General features: G+C 37.4%; 1 protein-coding gene across 6 annotated transcripts in view; it reads right to left on the reverse strand.

Annotated features, from left to right (window-relative positions):
* Positions 1 to 12161, reverse strand: part of LOC137604796 (bromodomain adjacent to zinc finger domain protein 2B-like) — a 47311-nt gene extending 35150 nt beyond the window's left edge. For all 6 annotated transcript variants that reach the window (XM_068328865.1, XM_068328869.1, XM_068328864.1 and 3 more), the window contains exon 1: positions 12003 to 12161. The gene's annotated coding sequence lies outside the window, so the exon portion shown is untranslated. The remainder of the gene's footprint in view (positions 1 to 12002) is intronic.
* Between the last annotated feature and the right edge of the window lie 1355 nt (positions 12162 to 13516).

The following is a 13516-nucleotide window of genomic DNA, read 5'->3' on the forward strand; positions in this document are numbered from 1 at the left end:
GCACAAATTTCCATTTCTGAGACAAATGTGACATAGTCTCAGGGGCTGAAAATGAGATGATGACCTTGAGAAAGCTAGGTCAAGGTCAAATTTTACCCTTTGTATACTCAGGAACTGGATAAGATAGAAAGACGAGGGGGAAGCCCAGTGTGAGTAAGACCGTATATCAAAGCTAGATCAAAGCTACTGCTTTGATCTAGAGTAGAGTATAACTTTATTTATCCCTTAAGGAGGTTCCGTCAGGGAAATTAATCTCTCCGTCGTACACAGCACAGTAAGTACACAAAACACAGAAAAAGCACACAGAAAGCACCAGCACATAGAAAGTAATACAACAGCAAATAAAAAAAATTAATAAATAACCCATCAAGAATATACAAATAGCAAATCATAAATAGGTATAGAAATAAAAAAATAAACAGGCCTAGTTAAGTTTGGGTATAGTGAAATGTCTATAGTGTTTGCATTGTTTTTGCTGTATTGTTTGTGTCATCCCTCAGCTCTCATGTGGACTCTCTTCTCCTTCACCTCCCCCAGAGAGGAGTTGAGCAGTTTAATGGCTCTATCTAATGTATGAAAGTAGGTCAGAGCACTAGGTTTGATCTTTGACCTATGCAAGTAGGTCAGGGTACAATTTTTAATTCATGGGATGTTGCAGTCTCTGACTGCATTGGTTCTAGTTACATTTCGCTTCAAAGCGATGATGTATTGTCATTGTCAGCGTTTATGCGTTCGTCTGTTATTCCGTCCATCCATTAGTCCACCAAATATCTTTGCAACCGTTGTAGATAGAAAGATGAAAGGGGATGAAAATGAGACGATGACCTTGAGAAAACTAGGTCAAAGTCAAATTTCAACTTTTGTACTTTCAGTAACTGGATAAGATAGAGACAAGGGAGAAGGCCAGTGTGAGACCGTAGGTCAAAGCTAGTGATTTGATCAGTGAGTGTAGATCAGAGCACCAGCTTTGATCTTTGACCTATGCAAGTAGGTCAAGGTAAAATTTTGAATTCAGGGGAAAGCAAACTTCAGAGTTGTGTTTGCCATGTTGCGGGATGTTGCAGGGTGTGACCGCCTTGTTTTGTTTTTTTATTTGTGGCTGTGTACTCCACAAATGAACAATTTACAAAATACTGAGTAGATACATGGCTCCTTTGAGGACAGAAGTCTTGCAATTGCTAGAGCTCTTCTTTTTTTTTTTACAATTAACTCATGCATGACTCCTTAAGAGTATTTTGTTGCCTGAAAAAACATTTCAGATGTAAATCCCACTTGTAAATCTATTATGGGTCTAATCTACTTCATCTTTTTTCAAGACTTGGCTCTCCACAAACACATTAAGTTCTCAAGAAGGATGAACCACAGTGATATACTGTAGAAATTCCTGCCAAATAATAGTAAAACCATGCAAATGATGCAGATGCAGCTGCATGTCCAGCTACCTTTGAGGCCTAGAGACAAGAAGCTGTGACACAAAGGTATCACAAATAGTAACAGAAAGTCTCAGAAACACTGTCAATGTCATTGGCTGGCTGCAGACATGGCTGCATTCTTGAGTGTTAAGTACTGTAAACCAAAACCAAGCGAGTGTCATTAGTTTACTGAAATATGTTGTCGCAACATCTCTCCATATTATCAAAATATAAAGATTAACAAAGGCTTTTTTTTTAACATATCTAACTCGTCCCTCAGGTAGTAAATCAGCTTGGCATGACCTAATCTAGTATTAATGTGCATGCAATTACATACATGAACTTGTAAGAAGCATCTTTTTTTTATTTTTCTGTAACTGCAGGTAAGAGGATAGTGACACACAACACCTTTTGCAAACATTGGAGCCTTACTAATAGAACAGCTTGACAAGGTTCCTATTAGTTAAACTGCGTAGACTCTGAAAGCTGTGTGCAGTCGGGCCTGAAAGAGGGAGAATAGGTGCATGGCATGGCAGCTCCTCCTTGCTTGTTTGGATAGAACACTTTAAAGCACTTTCAAGATAACACTTTAAAGAGATGGAGGGAAGAGTTCATAAGAAAATGACTAATGCCCTAAGAAGCTGAACAGCTGGCATTTATAGTTATTTATGATTAATGTATTAGAGCCTTTTTTCCACTAAACACCATGGATCTGACAGATTACTAACAATAAACCAGAAAATTAATTTCAAGCATTTACATATAATATAAAATGGAGAGATATACATGTACAGTATGTGTAATATACCTGACACTATTCTAAAAACTATCATTTGGGATGAATTTGGTGTGATGTTTTGCATAATTCAGCAATTCACCAAAATAAATTATCAGAAAATGACAACACTTCATTCTTCCTAAAGAACGCCCCTCAAATCTAGACATTTCCTCCTGTATATTTACAACACAAGAATACGATACTCGTTTAGAATCAGAAGGACAGCCAATGCATAACAATGAGATCAGCTAATGAAATCAACCATCAAGCTGAAATACATACATATTAAACAAGGCTCTCAATGTCATTTTCTGCTTGCATTGTGTATTCTTTTACCTAATACCCTCAGGTTCCTTTAATATCTTATTCTGGCATATGTTTGTTTACAGCCAAGAATAATGGATGCATATCATATTTTAACTCTGTTCCTGTGCTGTGTGATGAGAAGAGTCATTTTCAAAGTAATATCATTTGCATAATCATGTGGATGTTGTTTCATTATTTACTTTAACTAAAGCATCCTAAATAGGACTCTCTTCTATTAACAAAGTCACTTAGAATCTGAATAAATTACAATAATTCTGTAGCAACAAGGAATAATTGGAAACAAATAGCTGCTATGTAGTTCGCCTGTAGAACCAAGACATTTATTTTCCACTGTGCTCAAAGAGGTTCAAAACCTTGCTTGTTCACAAAATACAATTTGATTCCTCATTATGCAGTAACAACAAACACCAGTTTCATGATTACAAATGTAATCTCTCTCTAAAAAAATGACATATAAATCCTTTTCCACTAGATTAGTAAACAATGAGAGCAAGATAATTGATCATGTGCTACGGGACCTCTGTGAGCGACAGAAGGTCAGCGCCCGCCAGCAAAGCTGATATGGAAAATGGCATTGATGCTCCCGTGCTGCCATTTTTCTTCCTGACAAAGACTCCATCTGCCACCAAGCCATTTCCAGTCTCCAAGTCAGAATATCAATGGTTTTTCACTATTCTGCAACATAGCATTCACCTTGCTGTCACCTCTGCACTCATCTCAGCAGCAACACCACAGATCCACTACGTCAAAGTCCTGTACTTTATCAGCATAGTGCTCATTTAGATACAGAGCTGAAGAATACTCCAAAGAATTTCATCGGTAATGATATTATTTGGAAATTTTGTGATCTATGCTGCAAGATGTCTGGATATCCTGTCCAACAATTTCTAGGCTCAGCCCTTGGCGACTTCCGAACAAGACCCAACAAGCAGGTGATGAATGCATGCTCCTGAAAATCTAAGCCGCTCTAAAGTTGTGTCTGTAAAGCAAATACAGACATAGCACCATGATTTGGATATTTTTTATGTATTCCAATCTTGTTTTAGCCCTTGTTTTTATTCATACCTGTAAGTGGCTTCTTGCGTTTTTAGTTGAGTTGATAGAAAGGGTGCAAGAATGCAGTACAAAATGTTATTGCATATACTGTAACACGGCGAGTCCGGCTTCGAGTCCCGCTCTGTGCGGAGTTCGTATTCTCTCCCCGTGTCTGCGTGAGTTCTCTCCGGGTTCTCCGGCTTCCTCCCACCTCCAAAAGCATGCGCTTCGGGTTGATTGGCCGGTCCCAAAATTGCCCTTAGGAGTGAGTGTGTGCATGTTTATATGTCTTTGTATGTGGCTCCCCGGTACACTAGCGTCATGCCCGGAGCATCCCATGCCTCACGCCCTACGCCAGCTGGGATAGGCTCCGCTACAGCGGATACAGCGGCGGTACATGAAAATGAATGAATGAATGTATTTATGTATTTACAAAATGCAAAGAGAGCAAACTCAAAAAAATCAAATTCACTTATATGGTGTGCCCGAACCTTCAAAACAGCAGCAATTCCAGTCCACATTGTCTCCTCGGAAGAACATTCCTCCACAAATAGTTAAATTGATTGTTGAAGATTATCAGATTAAGCAATTCAAGGTGAATAAACTTCTATTAATCATTTTAATTCCATAACATGTTTGTTTGCTTTGTAAATATGCCGATCTAAAGCAAGAACCAACTGTGACTACTGGGTTCCTATTTTTACTGAATGTAAACCTGATTAATACCTCTGATCAATTCACACTATAAAGCCAAAAGTTAATTGCACTTTAAAAGACTACAAAGGAACTCTTTTGTATTTTTTTTGTTTTTTTTAAAAAAAATTTAGATCATGTTTATTCATAAAAGCCAATTACAAGGAACTCTTTTGTATTTTTTTTGTTTTTCTTTTTTAAAATCACGTTTATTCATATAGGCCAAATTAAAAGATAATCATGTTGACACAGAATCCAAGATATTCACACAAAAAGGAATTCACATCTCAAAATAATAATAATGGTAGGATTTTCCTGAACAAAGCAAACATCTACCTTTTTAATATCTATCAATATAAAAACAGAGGCTCTTGTCTCCATGTCCGCTGCTCCATTCACATTCAATGTGCCCAGTTTTAAACCACACGTGTTAACAAAGAGTTTAAAAAACAAACCAACAAACAAACAAGCAAATACAGGTTTAAAAAATCAGAAAAGATTCAAAAAACAACTAATCGTTCTCCACAACCATGATTTTTACTTTGTCATTGGTTTCTTCAATCTAAAAACCTATTTGCCTGTAAAAACTGGTTGGTCATTTCCTTCTGGATTTTTAAATTAAAAACAGACGCTATCTAGACACATCTTGAGGTCAGGAAATAAATTTTCTACTTTTGCCCTCAAACTTTTTGTGTCATGCAGGAATTTTTTTTAATCTTTTGTGAATCATATTTTTCTGTAATTGCTTCTTTCAGATTTATTTCATTTTCGTTCTCAAAAAAACTCTTTTGTATTTTGACAGTAAGTGCTGTAGTCAGAGAAAAAAAAGTTACACTTTCAGATAGAGAAGAGCTCAAGCTAAAAAATAAATAAATTTGATATTTTTACTTGTGGTAATAATTCAGTTTTAACCAGCAGCTAAGAAACATCTAGGTATTAAAAAGTAACCCAAATTAAAATGTAAAACAAAACCAAACAATGCCTCCAACCTCAGCAGTTGCCCTTGTTTAGCTTCCACTAAATTATCTTAACATTCCCTTGAGTCAGAAAAGTTTTTCTTTCTTCCCCAAGAGATTTAAATGTTCTGAAGGCTTGACACTTCCAATTCTAAGAAAGACAGCAATTAATTAGAACAGACAAAATGGGAGCAAAGTGTAATATAGTACTAACTAATGTCTAATAAAGGAAGACTTGTTAAATCTCAGTCTAATTGGAAAATTTTTAATCCTAAATAATATTTTAAAATTAGGTGCTCCCTTATTATTTCCATTCAAGAGTTGCTTTTTCCAATTTAACAAAGCAAACGGTTATTTGTCACACAAAGTCCAAAGACACACTTTCAGGATGGACGGTATGTAACCGATTTAGCCACATACTCGCTGCATAGTTACATCCTCAGATCTCTAACACTGCTGTGAACACGGAACATAAAACTATTGTCATATCTACTGCTTGGTTTTATAGATTTACTCATTCATCATTGTTTCCATCTGAAAGTCCCATGAAAATGGAATACATATGGTAATACACAGACCCATGGGCAAATGAGTTATCCATTCTGAACATCAGCAGAAAATCAAACTCCTGCACCAAGAGACAATACAGGGAAATGGGACATGACAAAAATGCTTGGGAGAAATTGGATTATGTTCTACTCTGACAGCATACTGTAGATGGCCCATATTAGGTGTTAACAGAAATCCAATGACCGTCATAAACTCTAGCAAATAAGTCTTTTATTATGAAAATCCCTCACAACGAGCTCTGAAGTATAGTCCAAATGACATTTACACTTTAAGAATTCCAAATGTCTTTGCAGGTTAATGTCAAAAGCTATGTCCATGAAAAGTGAGCACATATATATACTACTTACTTTATGACCACTGTGTCTACAAATAATGCTGCATATGCAAATGATGAAGCATGTTTAACCGTTTTAAGCTTGAAATATTAATTAATTGCCAGAAAAATCAAATATTTGGAAAATAAGGTCTTAATGGAACCTTCTGATAAATTTGTCGAAAAACAATTTGTACAAATTTATATATATATATATATTATCTTTCATTTGTATAATTTTTGCTAAATCTGAATTATTTTTTTGCATGCAAAATGTAGATGCATGCATCTATTGTATACGTCGGGTTTTTCAGGTAAAAAAAATAGTCAAATTTAGGAAGTCAGAAAATTCTGGAAGGGCTACGAGTCTTCTTTTCCTTTCGGCTTTTCCCTTTGGGGGTTGCCACAGCAAATCAATTACCTCCATCTAACCCTGTCTCCTGTATCCTCTTCTCTCACACCAACTACCTTCATGTCCTTTTTCACTAAACCTCCTCTTTGGATCTTTGGTCTTCCTCTAGGCCTCCTGCCTGGCAGTTCAAAACTCCTTCTACCAATATATTCCCTATCTCTCCTCTGGACATGTCCAAACCATCTCAGTCTGGCCTCTCTGACTTTATCTCCAAAACCTCTAACATGTGCTGTCCCTCTGATGTACTCATTCCTGATCCTATCTATCCTGGTCACTCCCAAAGAGAACCTCAGCATCTTCATCTCTGCTACCTCCAACTCTGTCTCCTGTCTTTTCTTCAGTGACACTGTCTCTAGACCAAAAAACATCGCTGGTCTCACCAGTTTTGTACATCTTTCCTTTCATTTTGCTGAAACTCTTCGATCACACATCACACCTGACACTTTTCTCCACCCGTTCCAGCCTGCCTGTACATGCTTCTTCATCTCTTTTCCACACTTTCCACTACTCTGGACTGTTGACCCTAAATACTTAAAATCCTCCACCTTCTCGAGCTCTTCCCCTGTAACCCCACTTTTCCACTTGGGTCCCTCTCATTCACACACATGTACTCTGTCTTACTGAAGCTACCCTTCATTCCTCTCCTTTCCATGAAAACCTCCACCTCTCTAGCTTCTCTTACACCGGTCCCTGCTGTCACTACAGATCACAATGTCATCTGCAAACATCATAGTCTATGGGGATGATGAAGGGCAATTTGAAGGGCTACGAATAAGTTTTCAAATTCTAGTATAAAAATGAAAGGTTATATTCATACATCAATCAAACAAATATACACTGCAAATTTTGTTCCTATAAAACATGTTCTGAATCTCTAATCCTCTCATAAAACTGGGTGCTTGCGCTTATTATTACATAAATCCCACAACAAATCCCACAACAAATTTCAAAAAACGTTTTTTTGAAACATCCATTTTGGGAGGAATTAAATTAATCAAGTAAAGGTAGGCTCAGCCCCGTCCACACGATGACGGATTTTTTTGAAAACGCAACTTTTTAAAAACTCATCTAAAACGATTCGCTTCCACACGACAGCGTTTTCAAAAAAATCTCCGTCCACACTAAACGCACCAGTGCGTTTTTGAAGACGGCTGTAAGCATGTCAAACCATGTGGTGGCAGTATTGAGTCAAATTTTATCCAATAGGAATCCTCCGTGTTTTTTTGTCACAACACACGGGCCCATAAATATGACGTCACAGAGGTTTTCGTCGCAGGCAAGACGTCTTTAAAAAGTTGTGGATACACCGTCCACACGACAACGCAGACCCAGCATTTTTTTAAAAATCCACCTCAGCCAGCGTTTTCAAAAAGTTGCGTTTTCGTTCCGGATATCTGTGTTGTCATGTGGACGGAAGGCGTAAACGCAACAAAAAGGTTGCGTTTTAAAAAGATCCGTCATCATGTGGACGGGGCCCAAGATGTTAACAATTACTGCAAACAAAATCCAAAGATCCAGCACACACTCATTTATGTTTCTGTCCTCACTTGATTAATGCAGTGATTTTATTCAGTGAATTCATGAGGACATGAATTGTATTATCGGAGTATAAAAGACCAATACAAGAGTGAGAAAGATGTTTGTTTTCCCTGCAGTTCCAGGAGCAATGACTCATCCTTATCCACCACCAAAAGAACAAATGGCTTGTCTAAGAGGGTTGCTACAGCTGACTGAAATGTCTCTTCCTTTCCACTTATGTGGTGTTTGTGTAAGGTGTCATTACCATTTGAACCTTTAAAATGTCCACACACAACAAATGTGAAATTAAAAGGCTATTTAATGAGTCACATTTAATATCTGATGTAATGTTGAAACTCTTCATTAAATGCTTTTCTTATCATCTCTTTAAATTAAACGTAAATTTAATCTCATTATTTGCAGGTAAGCTCACAGATCAGAAGTAGCAGCAACTGTTGTCTTATCAGCATGCAGGACACCTGACATTTCCATCTATGTCACTCTGTCATATGAATACCATCATGATCGTGGTGTCTGAGTGTTAAACGAGAACATTTGATTTAATGCCACAAGGTCACATAAAAATTGGATAACGGAACAAATCGTTACTACTACTTTGAAATCCCTTGGGTTACAGAATGTGGCTCTATTCAACACTTAAAGAACAGATAAAGACAATAACGAAATAAAAAGTCGGGGTTATCAACTAACCAGGTTACAAAAATACAAGTTCCATCTTCACAATCTCCTTGAAGGGCCTTAGGTTACATGATATGAAGATTTCACCTCAATGCCAGATGCTGATCATGTTTCATATGAGCATTCTAATATTGGATCTTCATCCACTGATCTTGCCTTTGCAACTCTAAGAAACAAACATTGTCTCCTTGACAACTTATAGAAATATGTTACAACATTATCGTTTTGCTCACTTCCTAAAAACATATCATCATAATCGGGAAAGAATTCAGTTTAATGAGTTTAGTCCAGTTTGGTCTTTGCTGATCCAAGCATCTTTTTCTTCAGTCCCATATTAGAACATACATGTTGAATATAAAAAAGTAAAATTCAAAAAATGTGGTTGTAACAGTATGCTGAGCACAGCTGAAGAAGGCTGTGTTTGGTGCAGCAGTGACCAAATTTTAAATGCAATGAAGATCAATAAAAACGAGAGCTACTGAGGTGCAGTGTTCGTATGAGAGAGGCCAAAAGGTTTGTAGTCGTGTAATTATGAATATGGAGTCAATTCATTCATTCTCAGTAGTCATGCATTACCTGAAGCAAAGCAGGCAAATAAATGCTAAATGTCCAAACAAATCGATCAGTCCTCTGGTGTCTAAAAATTGTGCAGGGGAGACACTGGTTCCAACAACTGTGACATGCATCTCCAGGCAAGGAGGGAAAAAAGACCAGAAAGACAAGCAAAAAAAAAAAGAATAATCTCCCTGACATATTCCTAATAATACACCTCCCTCGCACCACTCCCCAAGCTCACCCAATCATAAATTGTCAACACTGACCTACAAAAAGGGACTCCCATCAAGTCTTACATGTTTAATAACATCAATCACAACAGACAAAGAGGGTACATTGAATTATACAGTATTAACCTTCAGGGCTTGCAAATAAACAGCATAGATTTATTTATGGTTGTTTATTGAGAGCCTTTGCACTATTCTTTACAGCAAACTGGCTGCCAAAATGATGAACCTGTTCAGCCCTCAGCAGGAGACCAGCACCTTTGATTAATGAGTACAAACTTGTGGAAAGGGTAAGAGTGGATGAGACAGGGTGAAAATGGGAGCGAGAGAGAAGGGGGAAAAAAAACATAATTAGCAGTCCTGCTTTTTCTTGCAAAATACCAAAGAGGAAAAAGAAAAAATTAAAAGAGCAAATGGCTTCCTAATGTTCCGTAAGGACATACAGAGAGAGGCTGCAGAAATGTTTAACACAGGGGACAGTAAATCTGGTTTTATTCAAAATAATGGTGAACCTAGCAATGGTTACATTCAACTGGCAAGTTGTTAGCTCGGTTCTGTTTTCCAGATTTTAAAATATTTCCTGACATATTAGAATCCAAATATAGAACACTTTTCTCAATCTGCAAAGATTTTCAGGGGCATGTGCTTTCAATAAATATGAAGTAAATTTAGAGACCTTCTAGCTGTGTTTTGATTCATTGGCAGTGTCTGAATGCATGCAAAACACATCAAGGCTCTGATGTGATTTATGTTGCTACCTTGGCTACTGGACTCATTTAAATGATGGACTTTACAAGGAATCATGTTTACTACATTTTCACTTGAGACTTTATGTGCAAAGGTTGCACACCAATTCATTACCATCAAATATATCGGTAAAAAAAAAAATTAGCTCCACTGTGTAACATGCATGACTCAATTATAAAAGTTTATCCATGATATTAAATACTATTCACTGTACGAACACATTCACAAATCATTCTTACACAAAACAATTATGGAAAAGAAGCCTGGTTGATGCAGGCATAAAGAAGTGTGATGGGGTGTAATGCAAGCTAATAAAGTAAATAAAACTAACGATAGCTGACTGTGACTTGCATTTAACTGCATCAATTTCAGTGTAATTGTGTAACTCACACTGTCATGGCTTATTTTGAAAGCCAAACAGAATAAACCCATAAATGTTATTAGGAACACCTCAGCTGTTCCTACCACATGACAAGATGTCTGAAGTGGAAAAGGGCCTATTCAAGTTTATCATGCACAGTCTTAAATTCAGGCGCACTGTTAAACTTTAAATGCAGCCAACTTTTTCCATGGTGCAAGGTTTATTGTGTCTTTGAGTTTAGAATTGACAAGAGACATTTCCCTTTTATTTCAAATAATTTTCTCCATGTTAAATGTGTGCTAGGGTCAGCATAAAAGCCCAAAACAGGGAGCAAGTGTGAAAATGATTTCTACATGGGTTTATGCTGTAACATCCTGATTGTGTCAGCTTCTCTAAATGTAATTTCTGGAGCCTGAAGCCAAAAGTGTGCTGTGTCATCACAGGAAGATTAATGTCCTTGTGTTTTATAACATACCCAGTATTGAAATCTCCTTAGCATAAATCCAACTCCATAAAACATAACCTGTTCCATTTGGAGGTAATAAATACTGCCCAACAGAACTGAGGGTCGTATCGAAGTCTCAGAACGTTGCTGCACATTTTAAACAGGGTGCTTATTTTAAATACCAACATGGCGAGTATCTTGTTATTATAAGAAAACAAAAAAATGGCCGGTAGTATCATAATCTCAAAAGGTACATTTGAGCTCAACTGCCGCACTGGCAGCATTGTCATCTAAGAGGAAGTAACACAATAAAAGAGTCGAGGAGAGACAAGCAACCTGACAAAATTTATCATTTAACTCAAGAAAAGATAAAAGCTGACCCCCAGTGACAGAGTTAAAAGCTGACGTGTTGACTGACATAAACAGACAAATATTAGTCATACTTGAAAGCAGAGGCTACTTTTTCCTCTTACAAAAGGTGCACTTGAAGATAAATACATTTATATTCGGACAAGCTAAGCTGTGTGTTTGTCTGGTGAAACAGTTAGAACGGCATCGGAGAGCGGCTGGCAGCGGAGGTGATGACCCGCTGAGCAGCGCTGCCCGTCTGTATTAGCCAGTGACACAGTAACGGTAGTTCCCCAACAATCCTTTCACGGCGAAGTTACGCTTTCAACATGACGACAGTTATAGCATGAGCAAAGTTAACATTAATAACACATGGCAAAGCTTTATCTACTCCAGCCTGAACTTTTTTCTTTTACTTTCTTTTTTTTTTTAATCGCCGTGTTGAACTCGTTTCAGTGACGCAGGTGTCGGATGCTACCGGTTTAGCTTAGCCGTTAGCTCCAGCGGCGTAAATGTGTCTATTAAAACAAACAGCATGTCAGATAACGGTAGCCAGTGTGCTAAAGGGACCAACTCCTAACGGCAAAAACAGACGACTAAACTCACCTCGTGGTCGATAATTGTTGAATTCCTTTAAATAAACAAAGCGGACGAGATGTTATTAATTTATCTCCAAGGTTTTTTGCAGGATGCTGACAGAGACGGGGCATTACTCTGCATCCACAGTCCAGGGTTACGTGTGTGTGACTGAACGAGCTGGTCTCTCAGCGCAGATTGAAGACACTCTTCTGTTCCACTCCGGGCGAATCAAGACAAGTGACGTCACATCAAGGGTACCACAATACAAACTTTTGTTCCCCAAAAACTACTGGTGAGGGCACGATCAAAGCACTGCATCTGAAAGGATAGTGACAGAATGCTGGTGACCAAGCAGCAATTTACAAATATATGCCACAAATTAAAATGATGATGCAGTTACAATTAATTATAACAGTACTCTTGAGAAGTTAAAATAAATAGAGTGGAATGAAAATGAATAAATGAATGTAATAACCACTTGAGTTACTTATTAACTATTAATGATCCTAAGGTAATCAGTGTTTAAAAAAGAGATGGATAAATAAGTAAAATATGATCAAAGCATGAAGTCCTAACTTATAGTATTACAAAGTCAGTGACTGGTGTGTACCCCATCAGTATTGATTACAGCAGTAATCCCCCTTTAAAAATGGCACAACCTCCAGATGTCATGCTGTGGGATGTCGGCCCCACTTTCAATTAGACCTGATGCTGAGTCTGTGGAGTCTGTGGGTGTTGACAGTACTGTCGCACTCACCCACTCAACCAACCCCACAGTTTTCACTGTGGGTTAACGCTTGGCTCATCACTGGTCAGTCCAGAACCCCAGAACTGTTTCCAGCATCCCAGTGGAACCAATCCAGTCATGTTGTTAAATCTTCAAGCCTTTATGTAATGATTGATTAGTTTTAGAAGGTAGTGGTCACTTGGAATTAGAGGCTATTTCTTTCATAAAAATGTTTTCAGACTCAAAACTCAAAAATCAGTCAGGCATGACCAAACCTTCCATTTTGCAAATGATCACAAAAACCTGCTCAACCTGGAAGTGTGCAGCCAAATTTAAAATAAAGAAAAAGATTTTTTTTAAGTTGAAGTAATGCATGAGTAGTCCATTTTTAAATCCCTGGAGTCCCTCCAAACAGATGCATAAGCTTTAGAAGCTTTCAGTTTCCACCACAGGTTTCATTTATAAACTTTTAAATTCAAATTCACTCAGTTTCACAACCAAAAATTGAGAAATAGACATTAAAATCAACTCACGCAAACATAAATACAACCACAAGAGATTAAAATTAGATAAGAAATAAAGTGACCTTTGCACATGGGGTGCAAGTTGCTTTAGATTGTTATTTGTAATTAGAAAAGTCCTTTTTTCTATAGTTTTTTTTAGTCTTTCAATGTAAAAATTTGGTTTTATTGCACTTGCCACTGTGGGAGGAAACAGCTGTCTTATAAGGAATAGGTAGAGGAATGCTCAGGTTAGACAAGAATTGAATGAAGCTTAAAATGTGGGAGAAAAACTGTTGAAAGTAAATCAAATC

Source organism: Antennarius striatus, chromosome 12 (assembly GCF_040054535.1).
Source record: "Antennarius striatus isolate MH-2024 chromosome 12, ASM4005453v1, whole genome shotgun sequence".
NCBI lineage: Eukaryota > Metazoa > Chordata > Actinopteri > Lophiiformes > Antennariidae > Antennarius > Antennarius striatus.